This window comes from Ambystoma mexicanum, chromosome 3p (assembly GCF_040938575.1).
Source record: "Ambystoma mexicanum isolate Mex_15411 chromosome 3p, UKY_AmexF1_1, whole genome shotgun sequence".
NCBI lineage: Eukaryota > Metazoa > Chordata > Amphibia > Caudata > Ambystomatidae > Ambystoma > Ambystoma mexicanum.
This window is the reverse complement of record NC_090925.1, coordinates 147,953,985-147,973,987: the sequence shown is the minus strand read 5'-3', so window position 1 is coordinate 147,973,987 and position 20,003 is coordinate 147,953,985. Positions and strand designations below refer to the sequence as shown.

Below are 20,003 nucleotides of genomic sequence, written 5' to 3'. Positions count from 1 at the left end.
TACATGTTTCCATAGTAAATGTTCTCAGAGGCGTTATTAAGATGGTTTTTAGGAAGTTCGGAACGGGTGTACTGGACCCCAAAGAGGGAGTCTCTCTCAGTGAGGTCCCCCTTGCCTGTAGCTCTTGGGAGGGTATTGCAATGCGGAATCACCTCCCCATTCCTGTGATTCGTCACACCACGCACACTCTCCACAAGTGATACCTGGGTGGGAATTGAATAGGAACATCGTTGTACATCTAAAGTCAAGGGTGTTCCTATTGTTTTCTGACCTTTGGTTTTTATTGCACTAATGATTCATGGCAGTATTCAGGAGATTGGGATGGTCAGGCTGGACCTCGTGGATGCTTATCACCTCCATCAGAATTATATGCAATTTGTGTGGAATGACAGGAAATATAAATGTGTTTGCCTTCCATCCGGCCTCTCGTCTTCCCCTTGATTCTTCACAAACATTTTGAAACCAATAGTGGCAGCACTCAAGGGATGGTGCATTTGGCTAATTATTTATCCGGACAACATTCCTTTAATATATAAGTTCAAACACCTAGCGGTAAGCCATCTGTAAATCTCATTAGCTCTCTTGCAGAGCATGGGTTTTGCAATCAACTGTAAGAACTTTCAGTCGATAGAGATTATTGTGTTTTACATAGATCGAATTCAAGTCCCTCTGCTGGTCCTGGCAGCTCAAAAGATATCTGTGAGAACTCTGGCTCGTATCCTGCATTTTTTATCTGAATCGATTCAAGTGATTTTTCCAAACCCCATTCATTATCTGGCATCAAAGAGGTTGAAAGCACTTCACTTTAGGTGGGGCCTCGGTTACTTGGATGAAATTCATCTCTCCATGAATTTCAAGATAGAACTCTAGTGGTGATTGGACCACATACAGGGTTGGAATGGCAGAGCAATGTTGCAATGTCCCCTGATTGTGCCATTTAGAATCAGATGACAGCCTCTTGGATTGGGTGATGCACTGCAGGGAAATGGACCTCCATGTGAAGGATCTTCACGTCAACTGTTTGGTTTTGATGGCACGTTCCTTCATTCTGAAGAGTCTTGCAAGATATCAGGTGAACTGTTACTTTCTTCTGAAATGTTACAACATTTCAGTGGTTCAATGCATAAACAAAAAGAGAGGTTCTATCATGCAGTTCCTGATGGAAATCGTGACAGAGATTAGGCACTTTTTTCTATGTAACAAAATAGAAGGTGAACACCTAGCACTCTTAATTATCTGTGAAAACCATTAGATGAAGAGGTTTTTTCTCTCTTATGAGAAAGAGAGCTATGTTTAGGATGATTCAAGGTGCAGGGAAAACGTTAACAGCCCTTGCATATGGGATGTACATACAAATAGAGACAAAATAAGAGCCCACTTTGGGAACTCCTGTCCCCTGCACACTATTTATGGCTAAGAAAGCACAATTGATTTATATCTCCTAAGGGAAATTCAGTGAAAATATAGTAATCAGATTACATTCTATACAAGTACATATTTCTTAAGAAAAAAGGCATTCAAACCAAATGACTTAGGTACAACTTCAGAATAAATTTGTTCTCAAACATAATTTATTTTTCATATGAATATGCCCAACGCTTTTTGAGATCATTTCTCTTCATCAGGGGCTGTAATAATTCATTCAACAATCAAAATATTCTATAAATACGAAAGAAATTTAAACAATTATGTCAGAATTGGATTTTGAACAACTAGTGTCAAAGACAAACTTACACATGTGTCAATACGATGGAGGATCTTATTCATCCTAACAAAACCTCAGTGTTAATGAATACCGTAGATTCATAATCTAATATTCTTATAAACAACTAGATCTGTAATTCATGTTAAACAAAAGCATTACAAATAGTGCCCAGAAGCCTAAACTAATAAGTGGTTTCATACATCAGTTGTTACCTAAATAAGATTGTTCTTATAAAGTATGGTAAAGCATACCGTGTTCTCCTTATTTTGTAGTGTACAAGGGTGGTGGAGAAATGCTAAACAATGTTGCTCCAAATAATATGGATTTCAGAGGTCTTCAGAATCTCATTTTGGAGGAAAGAAAAAACAATGTATAAAAAAAGTGCTTCCTACTAATGCATACAGTATGTGATTAGATAGGGTGGAGACTTACTGCTCAATGTCCAAGTTGACAATTGGTAAGCAGACCTTCTATTGAGAGTAGGAGGTTGTCAGACTTCAAGGGAATAATTATGAGCACGATGTCTCATCAGTGGCAACCTGAAAGATGGCGCCATGTGTTAGTAACTTCAGAACACAGCACAGTGAGCAGCCATTGTGTCGCATTGTGTTGCAGATACACCTTCAGCATCAGATGAAAAGGAAAAATTAAATAAACAACCAATTGACGCATGTACAGGATCCCCAAATGGCAATAGATCATGCGCTGCAGGGACACAGCGGGCCTTAGAAGGCAATCTGTGTGCACCTGTGGCCATGGAAGGGTGGTTGTACGTGTGGTGGATCATTGTGCAACTATGTGTGTCAGTAGGGACATGCACTCAATATATGCATGTGAAATCAAGTGACCCTCACTGTCCTGTACACATCACATGTGAACATTGCCCATGTGTACACCCCAGCATGTCAAACCACACCAATCCCCCGATACCTGAAAAGTAAACACAACACAGGAACAGGCATTGACCAGCAGAACACATCATGTACATAGTACCCCACAATTACAATGTCAGAGTGCCCAAAACACTGTAGCCCAAGCAAATGTCCAACAACAAAAGGTCCTCCCTCATTTACACATCACCATGACCTTCTGAACAACTGTGTCTGAGGTATGTAGCCTTCTTCCTTCAAGTCTACCTGGCTACAGGATCACCCTACCCCTTGGTCTCCATGTTCCACCTTGCATGTAAATAGGGTCCAGCCCCGTCAGAGGCCACCTTGACTGGTAAAAATACCAAATCGCAGAGAACTCCAAGGAGCCAAACCCACAAACCAGGGAAAAAGCCTGTAGGCACCAAAAAACCCTGGAAGAGTCTCCAGTAGATGATGTGAAGTAGCAGAAAAGGTCCAACCACATGTCCAAGCACAATGATAGAACAACCAAGGTAGCACAGTTCAACAATGCTCCAACAGGATGGGTACCATGTTCGTTACATATCATACAATGATGATGCAACAACTGATGGGGACTGTCACAGCTCCGGTGTCCAGGCGCAGGAGTGGCACGAACCAACCACCCCCTCCGTGGTCTGGGCGGCTGCAAGGTCAAACATACACAGGCCTCTGAGACCCTGGCAGGGAAGGAGGGTCAGGCGATATGTTGTTCGGACAGGCATTGGTATTCAGGATAACCGGAAAGAGGAGCAGGCGAGGGGAGTAGGATTGTCAAGGGAAAGTAGGCAAAATACAAAAAACAACTATTGACAATAACACATACTCAAGCAGAGAAAACATGTTCATCATGCACATTGTACCAAATGAGTCAAATGCAAGCCAAAGAGAGACTTATCTCTGGGGTGAGTGCTGGCCTCCTGCCTGTGCACTCTCAGGTCCACTATCATGGTAGCGAAAGGGTGACCAGAGACCTGTGTATTGGCAGACAGTGTTGACTAGCATCAATTGCATCATCTGAGTCAACTGACAACACAGCAGATGATGATGGGACAGTAAGCAGGACACATGATGAACCCTCAGTAGTACACCCTTGTGTGCAGAGGCCTCTACACCAGTTGGAAAGAGTCAGTGGGCCTGAAACAGGGGGGGCCTGTGCCCCACACAGACTGTGACACCCTAAACATGTGTGTGATGCAGGACTGAGCCAGAGTGGGCATGGGATGGATGATCAAATGCCATGAAATGTAGGTCATCCTGGACACGTACTACAATGATCATCCAGTCAAGGACACATAGGGGCATGCATGGAATGCACATGGAGCATGAATGGGCACTCATGTCCCTACGGAGCATCTGCCATCTGCACAGTCCAAGTGAAACACCCTGCATGAAGGACAGAGGATGTACCCCACTGCATGTGTCTGGCAGGTTGGCAGGTGGAAGTTTGCATGTACACAGGAGGCTTGAACAGGCCATTGCAGTACGGCAAAATGTACGGCGGTCAGTGTTCGAAGTGAGCGGGAGCGGTTGGGAGCGGTGCTCCTCTACTTTTTTAAATTAAGTTTTACAGCTCCTATACTTTTATTTTAAAAAGAAACCGTTCCGGAACGGTTTCGTTTTAAAATAACAGTGTAGGAAGAAGTTGAAACTTGCACTTTCAGTGCGCTGCACTGAACATTCCCTTAAAGAGCAGGCAAATGAGATTGGGGGTTTGTATTGTGTGTGGGAGGGGGCAGGGCAATGGGGTTTGTGATGAGCGGGGCAGGCCAGCAGGGAACATAGTTCCACTACTTCTTTTCTTACACTTCAACCACTGACGGCGGTGCAGGGGGGGTGAAGGGGCAAGGGAGCATACCTAAGTGGCGTACCCGCATGCAGGCAGAGGAAACATGCACGTCAGTCATGCAATGACATAGTCCCAGTGCTGTGAGGAAAGACACCCCAGGCTACATGCAGAAGGGCCAGTGAGCTGGAACATGGACCGGAGGGGCATCCGGGTGACTAGCATGTGAGTAGGGTGCAAGTGTGGTGATGAGGACAGTCCCCATCTGCTCTACATGTCCACCAACCTGCACAGCAGGCACGCATCAGTGAAGCATTGCATGACTTGCACATGAGAACCATGTACACATGACATGTAGTGGCAGTTATGCACAACACATCACACAAGTAAAACACACATGGCCCTGACAAACACGCAACAACACTCACTGGATGGGGCATCAAAGTCCTGCATCTCTCCCACTCCTTCGACCAATTCTGTTGGTATGAACCCCGCAACGACAGACTTGTGCGGAGTGAGGTGTTCCTCCTCAGGTGCTGGCCCACTGCCAGTCACAAGAGTCATGTTGTAATTAGAGGCCTTAGTGCTGCGTTTGAGGTCATTCCAATGCTTCTTGCACTCTGCAGCTGTGCGCACCTCATGGCCGAATGTACTCACATCATCCGCAACATGCTTCCAGTGGGTATCACGCTGGGCAGCCGTAGTTTGACAATTCGGCCCCACTAGCATGTCACGGTTGTGGTCCCGCACGTAGTCCACAAGGAAGTCCAGTTCCTGCGTACAGAAAGGCTTCTTCCTTGACGTGCTGGAGGCAGTAGCTGTGTCTGGGGTCTCAGCCTGTGCTGCAGGTGCAACCTTCCTCCTCTTGGACGCAGGTCTGGACCCTGGCTGGCGAATGCTGCCCTGATCAGTATGAGCAGTGGCGCTGGTGGAATGAGCCGAGGGAGTGGCAGGTGGAACATGGAGAGAAGCCCTGACTTGCGTCAGTGGCTGCTGGGTGCCCTGGAATGGACCCTGCGCAGCAACATCCGCTGTACAAGTGTCATTGACCGGGACTGTCCTGGTTGGTAGACTCACAACCGGCGTGTTGTTGGCTGCATCTGCCTCTGCACTTACCAACACCCGGCTGGTCGGGGCAGCAGACGACATTACTGCCCCAGGGACACATGCCTCAGTCAGGGCAGCCCTGCGTGCACCTACGGTGTGCCTCCTGACCTCCTGGAAATCTTCCATGGACTCTTCAAGTGCCAATGCAGCCTGCGCTGGCAGACCCTGAACCTGGGTGGTGGTGTCCACAGCTGCACCTGCAGCTACCACTACCCTTGGGCCCGTGGCAGTCGATGAAACGGACTGCCGGGTCACACGGGCGCCAGTGCCAGATGCAAGAACTGCATCTCCCGGAGCCGCAGGGGGTGGTGGCATGACTACACCAACACGTGGCACAACATCGTGCCGAGCTGGTGCACCCCTGCCTCTTCCCCCTCTGCAGCCACCCTAGACACCCTGGAGTCCCCCTACTCCCTGGTCACCCCTGCCACGTCCCTGACCATGCCCGCCACGTGGAGTACGCCCAGCTGAGGTGCCCCTGACCTTTCGTGGCCTCCCAGCCAATGCACAGATGGAGTAGTGCCCGCACAGATGTAGTAGTGGCAATGGGAGGTGTACACGACAATTGTCCTGGACAATTGGGGTGAAGGGGGTGGGATACAAGATGTTACCAACACCCCTGCACCTGCAAGGCTGTATGTGACCCCAGTGATGAAGTGACGGGTCACGCAATGCTCAGGCACCCCAAAACTGCAGTAAAACCATGCACGCAACCACCGGTAGCCCACGTGTGTGGAATTAACCTCGCGCAGTACGCGGTGGGACCCAGAGACACGAAAAACATGTACGCGTGGGACATGCAGGCTATTATGACCTCGAAAACGGGTACGCGATACACAGGGGCACCTGCAGTGGGAAATATAGCGTGCGTGACTCACCGTCAGACTAGCGTGATGATGAAAAACATGCGTAGCCAATACGCCCGCGAAAAGAAGAGATACCTCCTTGATCCGCTGTGAAGTTGTGATGGTGCGCTAAACAACACGAAGTAGCAACACACACGTCAGTCTGCATGAAAGGCATGTACAGCGAACTGCTGGCCCCGCTCACCTTTAACCCGTGCTGAGGGAAACGCCTGCGCGCGTCACGTGATTTACACGCTTAGGCCCTTTCCTCGGATTACAAGCATTAACACGCGGACGTGCTGTTTTTTCACGTGCTGAATCACTATGCACCCATCACGAGGGAAAAACCAGTGCGCTTAACGTCACAGATGCGCTTACGCGCTAAGGGCTTTTCCTCGAATTACACGCTGACGTGCAGTTTTTTCACATGCCAAATCACTCCGTATCAAGCTGGCCACGCGACAACACACGGAAGACCACGCTCCTACCCAGAAGGCCATTTTCCTGCCCCCAGAGCCCCGAGCATGCTCCCACCTGCCATCTGCTGCTGCCTGCCTGCCTGCTGGCCACGTGCCCTGCTATTTGGTGCCTGCACATCAGCCATCTGCAGGGGTCCAGTTGCTGTGACCACCCCTGCTGGAACAGAAGACTCCCGACGGGTATACCATCGCTCCACAGCCCAGCCCCATGACCCAGTTGCCCACTCACACATGCCTCGGGGTTGCCATGTCCAACACAACACCATCTGGCACCAGTGGCAACCCCCCAGCAGAGAGGCAGAGGGCTGCCAGCTTCAGTGACAATGAAGTTGGCATCCTGGTGGAGCAAGTGTTGGGCCATTATGATGCCCTTTTTGGGAGTTCACGCGCCGACTTTGAAGGAGGGAAGGGGATTTGGAAGGACATCGTGGCTGCCATCAACGTGGAGGGGATGGCAGCCCGTGAAATGCAACACGTCAGGAAGCGCTGGGAGGACTTCGGGTCCAGGACCCTCAGCAAGGCCCGGCGCCTCTTGAAGGCAGAAGGTGCAGAGGGCTGCCGGGTCCGCCTGACCAACATCCAGATGAGGGTCCTGGAATGCATAAACCCAGCGCTACACGTCCAGATCCTTCAGAGGCAGATGTATGGATGTGTGTGTGCAGGGACATCATGGTGCTGCATGTGAGACCAGTCATGCGTGAACCACATGGATGGTGCATGTGTTATAATGCAACATGCGGAGCAGCATGCGGAATGCACACATGAATGCATGCCTGTCTCAGTTCTTGGACATGGATGGGGTGTGAGAGATGGGTGCTGCTGTCATGGACATGTATGGTGTACATGTCTGTGTGTCTGAGTAGCATGTGTGTGACTTTGAAACGCCATGGATGCCTGACACATGTCTGTGACGATGTGTTGAATCACTGATGCAGTCTAGTCATCCTTGTATCCAGTGTGTCTGTGGTGCACGAGGCAAGATGCATGAGCCTCCGGTGATGTGTGTGCATGTGATCAGTATGACCTATGATGCATGTGAGTTTAAACACAACATTGTATGTTAATAGAGTCCCTTGGACATGGATGCAAATGTTGATTGCATGCGCTGTGCCTGTTTCTGCATGTGTGTTGCCTGCATTGACCCATTCGTTGCGGAAGGACATGATGGAAGTGACGTTTGACAGTGCCACTCATGTGCTATTGCTTCCTGTCTAGGGGACTATTGTGCAGTCCCCTAATGCTTGTGTTCTATGTCTCCCTCTACACAGCGGCAAGTGAATAAGAGGGCGGAGACGGCGCTGTGGAGCAAAGTGGAGAGGATGCCTCCACCGGCCGGCAGCGCAAAGCCCAACCACCCTCCCAGGAATTACCATCATCCAGGAGCGAGGGGACTGGTGCCGCGTCTGCCACTACGGCTGCAGCAGAAGGGGCAGGTGAGCCCCCACAGTGGCTTGCAATGGCGGAAGATGGTGCAGAGCCATCCAGGTTGGTGGTGTACACAGAGGAGGAGGAGGCCGCTACTGAGCCGCACATGGGGCCTGGTGGGGGTGGTACCACTGGTGCAAGTGGTGCAGTCCAGGGCCAGGGGCAGGAGGCAGCACAGGTCGCCGCGGAGGGGCCTGTGCATGTCACTGTCCCTGACCCTGTGACTGCACCACCATGCACCAGCAGGGATGCCCCATCCCAGGCCCGTCCGCAGGTAGAGGGGAGGCCCACGTCATCTGGCACTCCACTACGTGCGGACGAGGAGATCCATGACCGTATGGAGTCCGTCCTGATTGGTGGCGCATTGCGCACGCGTGACATTCGTGATGACGTACGTGCTTCCTGGGGGGACCACGCACGTCATCATGAAGAGCTGCGTACCAACATGGCCCAGTTGGGAGGGGCCCTTGTCCGAAGGTTCCTACATGTGTCGGGCACTCTGGCGGGCCTCTCCTCCTCTGTGCAGACTATGCGCCAGTCATTCTCTGTGCCGTCTTCTGGCCCAGATTCCACGAGGGCTCCCTGTGGACCTGCCCCGACCAACGCCGCCAGCTCGGTGGAGATCACATCCCTGCCACAGTCGGGAGTCGGAGGTCCAGCAGGGGTGGACACCCCACCAACTGGAGCCCAACAGATGGAGGATGTGCCGGCATCATCGGGCAGGGCACATGCACAACGACGCTGGTGGATTCCATCAGCCCAGATGCCGTTGTGCTGGCAGAGGTAGTTGCGTCGGAGGCAGCGGCAGGCATCATGGCTCGGGGCCATCAACATCAGAGGGGCAGGCATCGGCCGGGGGGCAGGAGGACCCTGGAATGGGAGTGTCTTCCGTGTGGCAGCGGTTGGGCCAGCGGATAGATGAGGAGCGGCGGCGGGCGGAAGAGGCACAGCTCACTATGGTCAGGGTGGAGAACTCCATGCGCAGGGCATTGAGGCGGGCTGAGTGCCTCTAGGCAACTCGAGGGAGTTGGAACAGGCCATGACTGCATCCCTGCGAGACCTCAGGGACAGGGGAGAGGCCCGCCTCCGGGACATCGACGTGGAGTTCGATGATGCCCTGGCCCGGAACATCACAGACTGAGCCGTAGGACTTGCCCGCCGCCCTTGTACATAGTTGATTAGTGTTAGGTTTCCTTTATATTTTTCTTTCATTTGGGGCGCATGGACTATGCCCCACCTTTTTGTATATAGTTGGTTATTAGGTAGTGTGTTTTGTAGGTTTCCTTTGAATTGTTGGGCTCCTGGACCCTGGATTTGTACATTGTATATAGTTGAAGACTGGATTTGACCTCTATTTTATTTTTTTCCCATGAAGCAATGGATTTATCTTTTTTCATTCTTTGGATTTAGTTTGATGGACGGACACTTTCGAGACATTTTCATTTGATTTTATTAGGATTCTGCATTGATATATTTTTTTGATTTTTTTGGGACATCCAGCCTTTTGTTTGTTATCATTTTCTCTTGTGTAATTTTCTTTTATTCCATTGATTTTTCATTTAATACATTTTGGTTTCATACTTCAATTGTGTGGTATTCTCTCATTGGTTTCAAGCATGTCACGATGTGGGTTTTGTCATTCCCTTGCCCCCATTGTGTGTGTCTGACGGACATGTATTGATGTGCATACTTATTTGGGATCTATCATGACATGGTGATTTCAATGTGGAGTGGATGGAATACTTGTTTGGGTGTTTGTACTGGGGTGGCGTGGGGTGGGATTTGGGTCGCCATGAGGGCCATGAGTGTGGATCATGATGACGTGCTGGGGGGACATGAGTCAGGGCCTGCAGGCAGGTGCCCCTCACTGCTGGGTGGATGGGGGTGCAGGAGGACATGAGTTGGGGCCTGCAGGCAGGTGCCCCTCACTGCTGTGTGGCTGGGGGTGCAGGGGAACATGAGTCAGGTCTACAGGCAGGTGCCCCCCACTGCTGGGTGGCTGGGGGTGCAGAGGGCATGAGTCGGGACCTGCAGGCAGGTTCCCCCCACTGCTGGGTGGCTGGGGGTGCAGGGGGACATGAGTTGGGGCCTACAGGCAGGTGCCCCGCACTGCTGGGTGGCTGTGGGTGCAGGGGGACATGAGTCGGGGCCTGCAAGCAGGTGCCCATCACTTCTGGGTGGCTGGGGGTGCAGGGGGACATGAGTCGGGCCTCACAAGTGCGCTCAGGAGTGCATGTGCCATGTGGGCTGCCTGCAGGGAATGGGGGGTTGTAGGCTAGTCCCCTGTGGTGTGGGCTGCCTGCAGGGCATGGGGTAGTCCCCTGTGGTGTGGTCTGCCTGCAGGGCATGGGGAGGGGGGAAAGGGCACAACCGGGAGGGCCCACAATGCAAAATTACGTGTTAAACTCCCCGCGTACTCCATTAATGCACGTACCACGCTCGCACAAGGTCTGTCGCGTGTGAAACTCCCCGTGCACCCCCAAAATACACGTACCACGCTTGCACAAGGCCTATCGTGTGTGAGACTTCCCTTGCACCCCCAAATTACATGTACCCTGCTCGGGCAAGGCCTGTCGCATGTGGAACTCCCTGCGCACCCCCAAAATACACGTAGCCTGCTCGTGCAAAGCCTGTCGCATGTGAAACTCCCCACGTACCCCAGGAATACACCGAACACGCTCGCACAAGGCCTGTCACGTGTGAAACTCCCGTGTACCCCAGTAATACACGTACCACGCTCGCACAAGGCCTGTCGTGTGTGAAACTCCCCGCGTACCCCAGTAATACACGTACCCTGCTTGCACAAGGCCTGTCGCATGTGAAACTCCCCGCGCACCCCCAAAATACATGTACCCTGCTCGCCCAAGGCCTATCGCGTGTGAGACTCTCCGTGCACCCCCAAATTACACGTACCCTGCTTTGGCAAGGCCTATCGCGTGTGAAACTCCCTGCACACCCCCAAAATACACGTAACACGCTCGCACAAGGCCTATCGCATGTGAGACTCCCCACGCACCCCCAAAATACATGTACCACGCTCGCACAAGGCCTGTTGCATGTGAAACTCCCCGCGTACCCCAGTAATACACATACCACGCTCACACAAGGCCTGTAGCGTGTGAAACTCCCTGCGTACTCCAGTAATACACGTACCACGCTCGCACAAGGCCTGTCGTGTGTGAAACTCCCCGCGTACCCCAGCAATACACATACCCTGCTCACACAAGGCCTGACACGTGTGAAACTCCCCATGCACCCCCAAAATACACGTACCCTGATCGCCTAAGGCCTGTCTAGTGTGAAACTCCCCACGTACCCCACTAATACACGTACCACGCTTGCACAAGGCCTGTCGCGTGTGAAACTCCCTGCGTACCCTAGTAATACACGTACCATGCTCGCATAAGGCCTGTCGCGTGTGTAAGTCCCCGCGCACCCACAAAATACACGCAGCCACCCCATCCACCCTGGGAATGCCCCACAGGCAACCCACTCACCCTCCCCATGCCCCGCAGGCAGCCCATCCACCCTGGCCATGCCCCACAGGCAGCAAACACGACAGGGGTTACTATATCTACGCAATTTACCTGGCACAAGCAGGTTACGTGTATTCTGGGGCGTGCGCAGGGAGTTTTACACGCTATTGGCCAAGCGCGAGTGGGGTACATGTATTCTGGGGCATGCGCGGGGAATTTTACACGCGTTTTCGTGGTTGGGGGGCTGTATGCTGGTCCACTGGCCTTTGCGCCATGTACTGGATTTGTGCGCTGTTCATGGCTCACGGGCGGGTTTGGGGGCGTAACTGGCGCTGCTGCACGGTCGCTGCAGCACTCTGCGCCACGGCTGGTTATGGTTGTTGAAATCCATGAAAATGCTGTGCGCTGAAATGGGTTTTGGCGCACCCGGCTGGCGCAGACTGCCGCATGCGCACACTGTGCGCCAGCCGCGTGCACCACTTGTGCGCTGATTTCTATGAATTACCCCCTATGAGTTGTTCAAAATCCAATTCTGACATATTTGTTTACATTTCTTTTGTATTTATAGAATATTTTGTTAGTTGAATCAATTATTACAGCCCCTGATGAAGAGAAATGATCTTGAAACGCATTGGGCATATTAATATGAAAAAGAAATCATCTTTGAGAACAAATTTATTCTGAAGTTGTTCCTAAATCATTTGATTTGAATGCCTTTTTTCTTAAAAAATATGTACTTGTATAGAATGTAATCTGATTACTATATTTCACTGAGATTCCCTTATGAGATATAAATCAATTGAGCTTTCTTAGCCATAAATAGTGTGCAGGGGACGGGAGTTCCCAAATTAGGAACTTACTTTATCACCTTTCTCTATGTAGTCAGATTGTGTTTCCGGCAGAATATTCTTCATGGCCTACACAATACAGTAGCTGACTAGAATTCCAGACATAGTCTGAACTCCAGCAACGAGATTACATCCATCTATCATTCGCAGAATATATCTTTGGTGCCGAACCCTACAGGTAGACCACTTTGCATTTTGTATACATTCTCCACCCACACATTTCTACAGCTGGATACCAGACTCAGAAGCAGTGGGCTGGGATTATTTCAAACAAAATTAGACGGGAATCAAGAGTTATGACTTCCCTTTCTCATGATTCCGTAACTGATTGAGCATGTGAGGATACAGAACTCTTCAGTTTTTCTGGGCATCTTATGGTCGGTATCTAGCCTTGTAAGAATATCCATGGATGTGCTCCCCCTGATACCTATGTTTCTTTACATTCAGTTGGACCCAGACGGAAATGCACACAGATTTGTTCCTACAAGTCCCTCCATTTGGAGTTGGGGAGTATTTGGCATTTTGAAGGACTGGCATGTTAATCCTGGCATGTTGAAGGTCTTTCGGCAATAGCGCCCTGTATTATCAGGAAATCTTGGTCCACAAAACGTCCAAGGTTTATCAGAGAGCTCTGGGAGCTTGAGTTCCCTGGTGTGTGGGGAGTTTTTATGGTCCCAATTCAGCATTCCCCATTGAGACGCTGAGATTCTTATCTCTTTTGTTTGAGCAAGTTAAAGATTTTCATAACCATGGGATGGGTATGATGGAAATCAGTACACATCAATATGTGTGACGTGTTTTCCATAGGGTTAAACTTATTAACCTATGGGATGCTAATTTCGTATTCAATTTGCTTTTTGTCATGGCCACTTAACAACATGTTATCGTTAAAGCAGTTGTCTGCAGAGCTGACAACGTTATTTTGCCTCATTTCTTTAAGAAGAATTTCTGATGTTAAAACTCTGGATGTCAACACTAGGTCCTTTCCTTTTTTGGGGGGTATGTTTCAACACATTAATAGGCATACTAAATGTGCTTCTTTTACCATGAATTATCCTGCTCTTCCTGATCAAGAGAAGTTTTGTATAGTCAAAAGTTTAAAGCAGTATGAAAGGGCGATGACGGATGTCAGGTCAATCATTCATAGCTACTTATTTCTTTCAAGAAATCATTGGCCCCCGTTTCTTTCCTACTCTGGGTATGTGGATTTCCTGAGTCACATTTTTATGGTATTGTTGTCTCATTGATGGGGCTCATTTTCCCAAAGTTCCAGTCCCTCAAATCCTTTCTCTCCATGGGATCCCTTCAAGAGATTCTGAGATTGGCTGATTGATCCAGCGATTCCACCTTCAAAGCATTTTACTTCAAAGTGATACTGTTTCCTTTGCAGGTGACTGTTAATGCACTTGGAATGTGAACACTCGCAGTCTCCGTGTATTTGCCTAAAATACCTATTTACTAGCTAGCGGTTTAAAAAATCACACATTTTATTGAAGACATGGAGCTGTAGATTTTTAAACCCTTGGTCCCTCCCTCATACCTGTATTTCTCCCTTTTCCCCCTAGCTAATATTTTTTCTTCACAACTATTTGGAAATTAGCAAGGAGATCCAGCTCCAGAAAGGATTTTCCTTCTACTTTTCAGTCTGCATATGTGCAAAGAACAGGAAGTGAACCTGGAGCGACGTGCTTTTGTAAGACTTGGAATACTGAATAAGAAGACAACCTGGGTTTATGTTATGTACTTTCAATTTTCCAAGTTGTTTTAAATGTACTCTTTCATTCTTTGCTGATGGCAGTTCAGTAAAGAAGTGTTGTTCAAATCTACACCTCTATGTCTTTTTTTAAAATTGTGATGTTTATACACATCTCAGAAAATCTGCATTTAAACAAATGCAGGCATTGTTAACAATGATTGCGCCAATCAAGTGTTCTGTCTCAAGGCACATGCTTTTGCTCCAGTGTCTGCACATTCATCATTCCTTTGCTTGCCGATCTGTTTTTTGTGTGACCCCGTCGTCATCTTGCAGTCCCGAACAGAACAGAAGCATTCACCCCGAACATTCACCGGCCCGCCCACACACTCAGTAGCCCCGGCCCACCACTGGTCCTCCCCTGTTTGGTCCAGAGAAAGCTTCAGGCCCCCTCTTGTTCCTTAAGAGCCCTGGCCGAAGCAACCCCCATAATCTGCATCCCCCTTGCACCATCACCAATGGTTTGAGGGTCGTGTTGGCATTCCCAGCCTCAGGGGCAGCACCTGTGGACTTACGAGGGTCCTTAGTTGGTGGACCCTTGCCAACCACCGACATGCCTGAGTTCAGTTCAAGAGTCAATTTGTCCGTTTTGCAGGTGTGCGGTGTTCCTGCAAGTCTACAGCCCTTGTGATGTAAATTTACACCCAAGATCAAATGCTTGTGGCAACAGTGAGCCAGGTTTATTTCTCTATGCACCGCAGAAGCAGTCCAGTGAGCACAGAAACAGCCTGACTGGTAAATGATTCATTCATTTTCCGGCTAGTTCCCTAGTGATCAAAAGGTATGCTCCATGGTAACCTCTTCCCAGTCGTTAAGTACAGCACACAAGCAGTCTCATTTTAATCTGGGCAGAGCAGAAAATAGAAGTGTAAAAGCAAGGCATAATGCCTTTATGCTTCCATTACCAGCTTTGCACCGTTTTTCTTCAGGAACAAGGCTGAGGAGGGACACAGAGCAGAGATAAGATCTTTGCCCTGTATTCCTCCTCCCTCTTGTCAGACAGCCTCATTCGTTTTGCCTACTAGGTGGCGCTGAAAGCGTTACCTTTAAGCCAAAACTATTGTCATTAAAATATGAGCTTTAATATAAAAGCTTCAAATAGGGGCTTTGAATGAGGGTCTGTAATGTTTTTCAATGCAGATGACATATGAGGATGTATTTGTGTTGTTTGGCTATGTGTCCACCCATTTAACACCCATCTCGAAGTCAAAGCTAGGTGATTTTCCACCTCTTCCCACCCATTACCACCCAAAACAACACCTGTTTTGCACTCTTTACCTGAATTTGTTTTGTGTGCTGAATTTGGCAGCCGGTTTTACTTCCAAAATGGCGGAAGCAATGTGTTAATATTTCTAAAATGTTATTTGACTTGCACTAGAGCTTTTAAGTTATATGATATATATATTTATTTCTTTTTTATTAGAAATGAACAAGTTACTGTTATAGATATATTTTGGTCTAAAATGGCTTTGAAAATGTCCATATACGTATTTGTGTGTGTTGCTCTAGTATACCTGAGAATGTTTTCATTGGCTGTGGCGTCTGTTTGTGTTTGCACAAGGTAGGCATTTTTGTTGTTTAGAGATCGGAAGAGAGAGGTAAGGCTGTTTGCTTCTCAGATGTTTTATTTTTATTTTGTTTATTTATTGTTGTTTTATTGTTGTTTTCTTATGGTGAAATGTAAGGCACATAAAACAATCAGGCAACGTAATTTCTTCTGTTCATGGAGCGTGCCTGGGAATGTTCCAGCTCTGCTCTACTTGTCTCTTTAGTTAGATTACTTGAGATGGCTGTGATCCAGCATGGATGAATATTACGTATAATGCATAAACAATGGTTTTTGAGCAGAAAGAGTTCACGTTTCACCCTCGGGTGGTTGCTGAAAACAGAACTACAACCTCCAGATTTCCTGAACCCCGTCTCCACCTGGGCAAACCCGTTTCATAGAGCGACAGCAACTTTAGACAATCAAACATTCTATGGAACAACCCATAAAATGCAAGAATGTTGCTCTTCCTGATGCAGTTCAAGTTGCAAATTGGTTGGTACACTTCTGACATGGTGATTGTATATGCTCATGTTTATTTGTGTGGGGGTGAGGCGCTTTCAAAGATGTGTTTTGCATGCGTACGTTTGGGGCATCCAAATTGTGTACATGACTTGTACCAACTAGATTTGTGACTGAACTGAAGATGAACTGGCAAAGACACTAGAAAGGGCGAGTGACAAGCAGCTCTGTGTGTTGTGCAGGGCACGGGGACTACATTGCAAAAGTCACACCTGAGGATTCCAAAGGCAGGCAGGGCAGCCTTCACCAAGACAGCTCGGCTAGTCACCATGCTGTAGGGGCTCTGCCGCAGAGCACCACCACCAGTGCACAGCTGCTTTGGGCACAGTGTGTAGCAAGGTTCATGGTTGGCAGAAAACAAAAGCTTTGGTTTATGGACTTGAGGTTGGTGTACTGCAGGAGGATCACATGTGGGGAACAGACCAGGAAGACTGAGATAACCCCCTTTTTAACTTTCCCCATAATCCCACCCTTTTGATGGCTCTTTGCCAAACAAGAGAAGTTGAAAGAACTAACTTTGTTACAACAAACTACATGTCCCAGAATCCTAGAGAAACTTAGACGAGGAAGAGGGCCAAAGAGGCATGTAGATGCAGTAGGCAGGCAATTATGTCTAGTAGCCGTTGCAGGAGTCAGGCCATGGAAACTAATGGCTCACACCTGAAGCCAATTGTCAAACCTGTGACGCATAAAAGTCCCCAGCAGGAAAGCAGAGGGAGAAGGAGCTGGAGCAGGAGTTGGAAGGTTGGCAGTAGTAGTAGCAGAGGAGAAGCCCGAGCCTGCCAATACACGAGGAAGTGGGAGCACAGAAGGGATGCCAGAATATGAAGACAGCAGATTTCACCTGCACGTTCTGAGAGGGTCCTGTATTCCCAAAACCTGTATTGCAGGGGCTGCGCAGAGGAAGAGATGCTGGAAGGGAGGTTTTCCAAATGTGAGTCGAGTTGCTGTAATTGCAGAGCCAAGATCATGCAGGAGCCCAAGGCCAGAAGCAGAAGGCAAGCCAAGGGTTTCAGGAGTGAAGGAGACTCCCAATTAATGGGACCGGACTGGAGATACCCATGCTGCAGAATGGTGTGGGTCCCAAGTGAACCCGAAGTAGTAGCAGCAGCTGAGGAAGTCGGGGGAAGCAAAGCAACCCACAACCACAGTGTCCCTGAAGCTGGTGAGTCAAACACGGCATTCAAATTCACTTCATAAGCCTTGCCGGTAACTGTAACCAGCTCCAAAGTAACTTGTGTAGAGTGTTAAGTGAGTAAAAGTTGTGCAGCATCTTTAAAATTTTGATTAACAATGGAAATGTAGCACTCACCCGTATTTTAAAAGTTGAGTCCATCACATGAGAAGTAAAAGCCATTCCATCCATTGGTGAACACTTTCTGAATTACCGGAGTGGTTGCATTTCCTTACTATATTCTGAAAGCCTAATACTAAAGTATTACAAGAGTTACAAGTAAGAACAAGTGAAAGCTGCATCAAAGGAAGGTCGCATGTGGCCAAGTGTGCTTCCCAAGATAAGTCAGAAGCTGCCTCCATGATAATACACCGGAATACAATTACATTCAACACTTTAAGGTTGAAGATCTACCTTAAAGAGTGGTCTCGTGTGCCTAATTATGTTTTCACTTTGAAGGCATTCTTTATTATTTCAAGAAGTTACTATACTGGAGAAAAGAACAAGCATTACCCAAGCCAAGAGGCGTTCCCTTTGCACGGTGAAAGCAATCTTGTTTAAATCCATCCACCTAATCTATGAAGGTGCTAACAGTCCAGTGGCCTTAATAATAAGTGTGGCATGGTTACCTGAATCTGAAAGAGTAGCACTACGGCTTCTAGGTAATTACTTGGGAAGGAAAGGTGTGAATAAATTGGGAAAGTGGAGTTGTGTGCTTGTTAACCTGTAATGCTGAAGACTGCTGAAGCTGAAAGGAAGTCAGTATTGTGGGCTGAGGCAGGTTATCCTTGTGGCAGTCAGACAGACGGAAGAGGCAAAGAGGCTGCCCCCTTGTAGAAAGTAATTAAGGGAAGAGTGCCTTGCCTACCTGAAGAGGTCAAAGTGTCAGACTTTGCCTGATAATTAAGAAGTACAAAGTAATGGTAGAAGTATCTGAACTGTTATGGTACATAAAGTTGTCAGCGGATGTCTTATTGAAGAGGTTTGAAGTATACTGTGGAACAAAAGTGATGGTTCTCATAGTAATAACAGTAGAAGAGTGGTTGTTAAAAATGAAGCAGCAACCCAGAGAGAAGCATCCGGACAAAATATACCAAATACACTGAAGAATTTCTGACTTTTAAGATGGATTTCTGAACTCTGACCTGGTGGGCAGAGTTTCAGTAGGCCAGCCTAGTCTCTTGGAACACAGTAACCTTCTGGACAAGCCAGACCAATCAAGGTAGCATTGGCAGCAGTCAAGACCAGGTCTCAGGAGGGGTGAGGGTGATCGAAAGTCCACAATGAGCACACACAGTAAACAACATCACAAATTACTCTCAGCCAGGTGTATATATCAAAAATACATATACATATATTAAAATCCTTTTAACTCAAACACAAAGTGAAACCACAGCAATATTAACAATACGAACACAACACTATACTAGGAAACATATATACAGTAACTATTGGTCTAAAGTAATATTGGACAAGCACGGATCCACAACCTGGAACAGAAGGGGGTCAGACAGTGCAAATATACTTTAGGCAGCCCTTCAACAATTCAAACCCTAACGAATAGGCAGTCCAGTCCCTAAGAAGCGTGGAGCCTTGTGCTCAAAAGTACGTTCAGTGCGGCAGCACTCGATCGTGCGGTTAAGTACAAAAACATGTCTCTACAAGGGGCTGTAGCAACTCAGGAAGGTGGGTGAGGCAATGAAGAATAGAGTTCCACTATTCGAGGAGGGCCTCCACAAGAGGGCAGAGTGATTTCCAGGAATCGGGAATAGGATGTAGCACAGGCTACCCTAACAAAGAAGAGTGGCCCTTGGGGGACACTCATGCGTTAAAGTCTATGGATGCGCCGGGGGCCACCGGTAAGTGTTGCAAGTACTCACCGACCCTCAATGCACTCTGGACCAAACTTTGCCAGTCATTTCCAGTTTGCTTGCAGGTTCGAGTCCACCAGTTGTGCGTTTCTCTGGCTTTCAGGTGCTGCGTTCTGGGACCTCAGTCTGTGGCTGGACAGTGGTGTTTTCTCCACTTCTGGGGAATGGATCCAGTTCCACTGCAGCTAGTCTTAGGGAACAGGGAGGCACAGCAGCAAGGCACCTACGAAGCTCATAACCACAGAGGGGTGACACAGGTACCGCGTAGGCTCGGGTTCAGGCGGACTCTCCTAATTCCGGTACTTGGAATACAAGGTGTACGAAACTCAGCGGGATAGTGCCTTCTTCCAAGAGCTTACGGTTCCCAAAAGCTCGGGTCAAAACTCGAGACAACGGCTTTCCAAGGCAAAGGTCCCGTACGAGCTGGTCAGTTCACTGGGTGGTCCAGGAACACTTCTGAAAAGGCTCATTTGCAGGTTAAGCAGGAGGTGCTGAGAGTAGTTAGTCCGACTACTCCAACGGGTCGAAGCACCCTTGCAGGCCTTCAGTGATCAATGAGAAACAGGGGCTCTCAGG

General features: G+C 48.6%; 1 long non-coding RNA gene across 1 annotated transcript in view; it reads right to left on the bottom strand.

Moving 5' to 3' along the window:
- Positions 1 to 1,956: 1,956 nt before the first annotated feature.
- The window catches only part of LOC138580175 (uncharacterized), a 335,367-nt gene continuing 317,320 nt past the window's right edge, over positions 1,957 to 20,003 (bottom strand). Inside the window, exons 3-4 of the long non-coding RNA XR_011304197.1 lie at positions 2,138 to 2,244; positions 1,957 to 2,048 (exon numbers count right to left, since the gene is read on the bottom strand). This is a non-coding gene — a long non-coding RNA (uncharacterized lncRNA). The remainder of the gene's footprint in view (positions 2,049 to 2,137; positions 2,245 to 20,003) is intronic.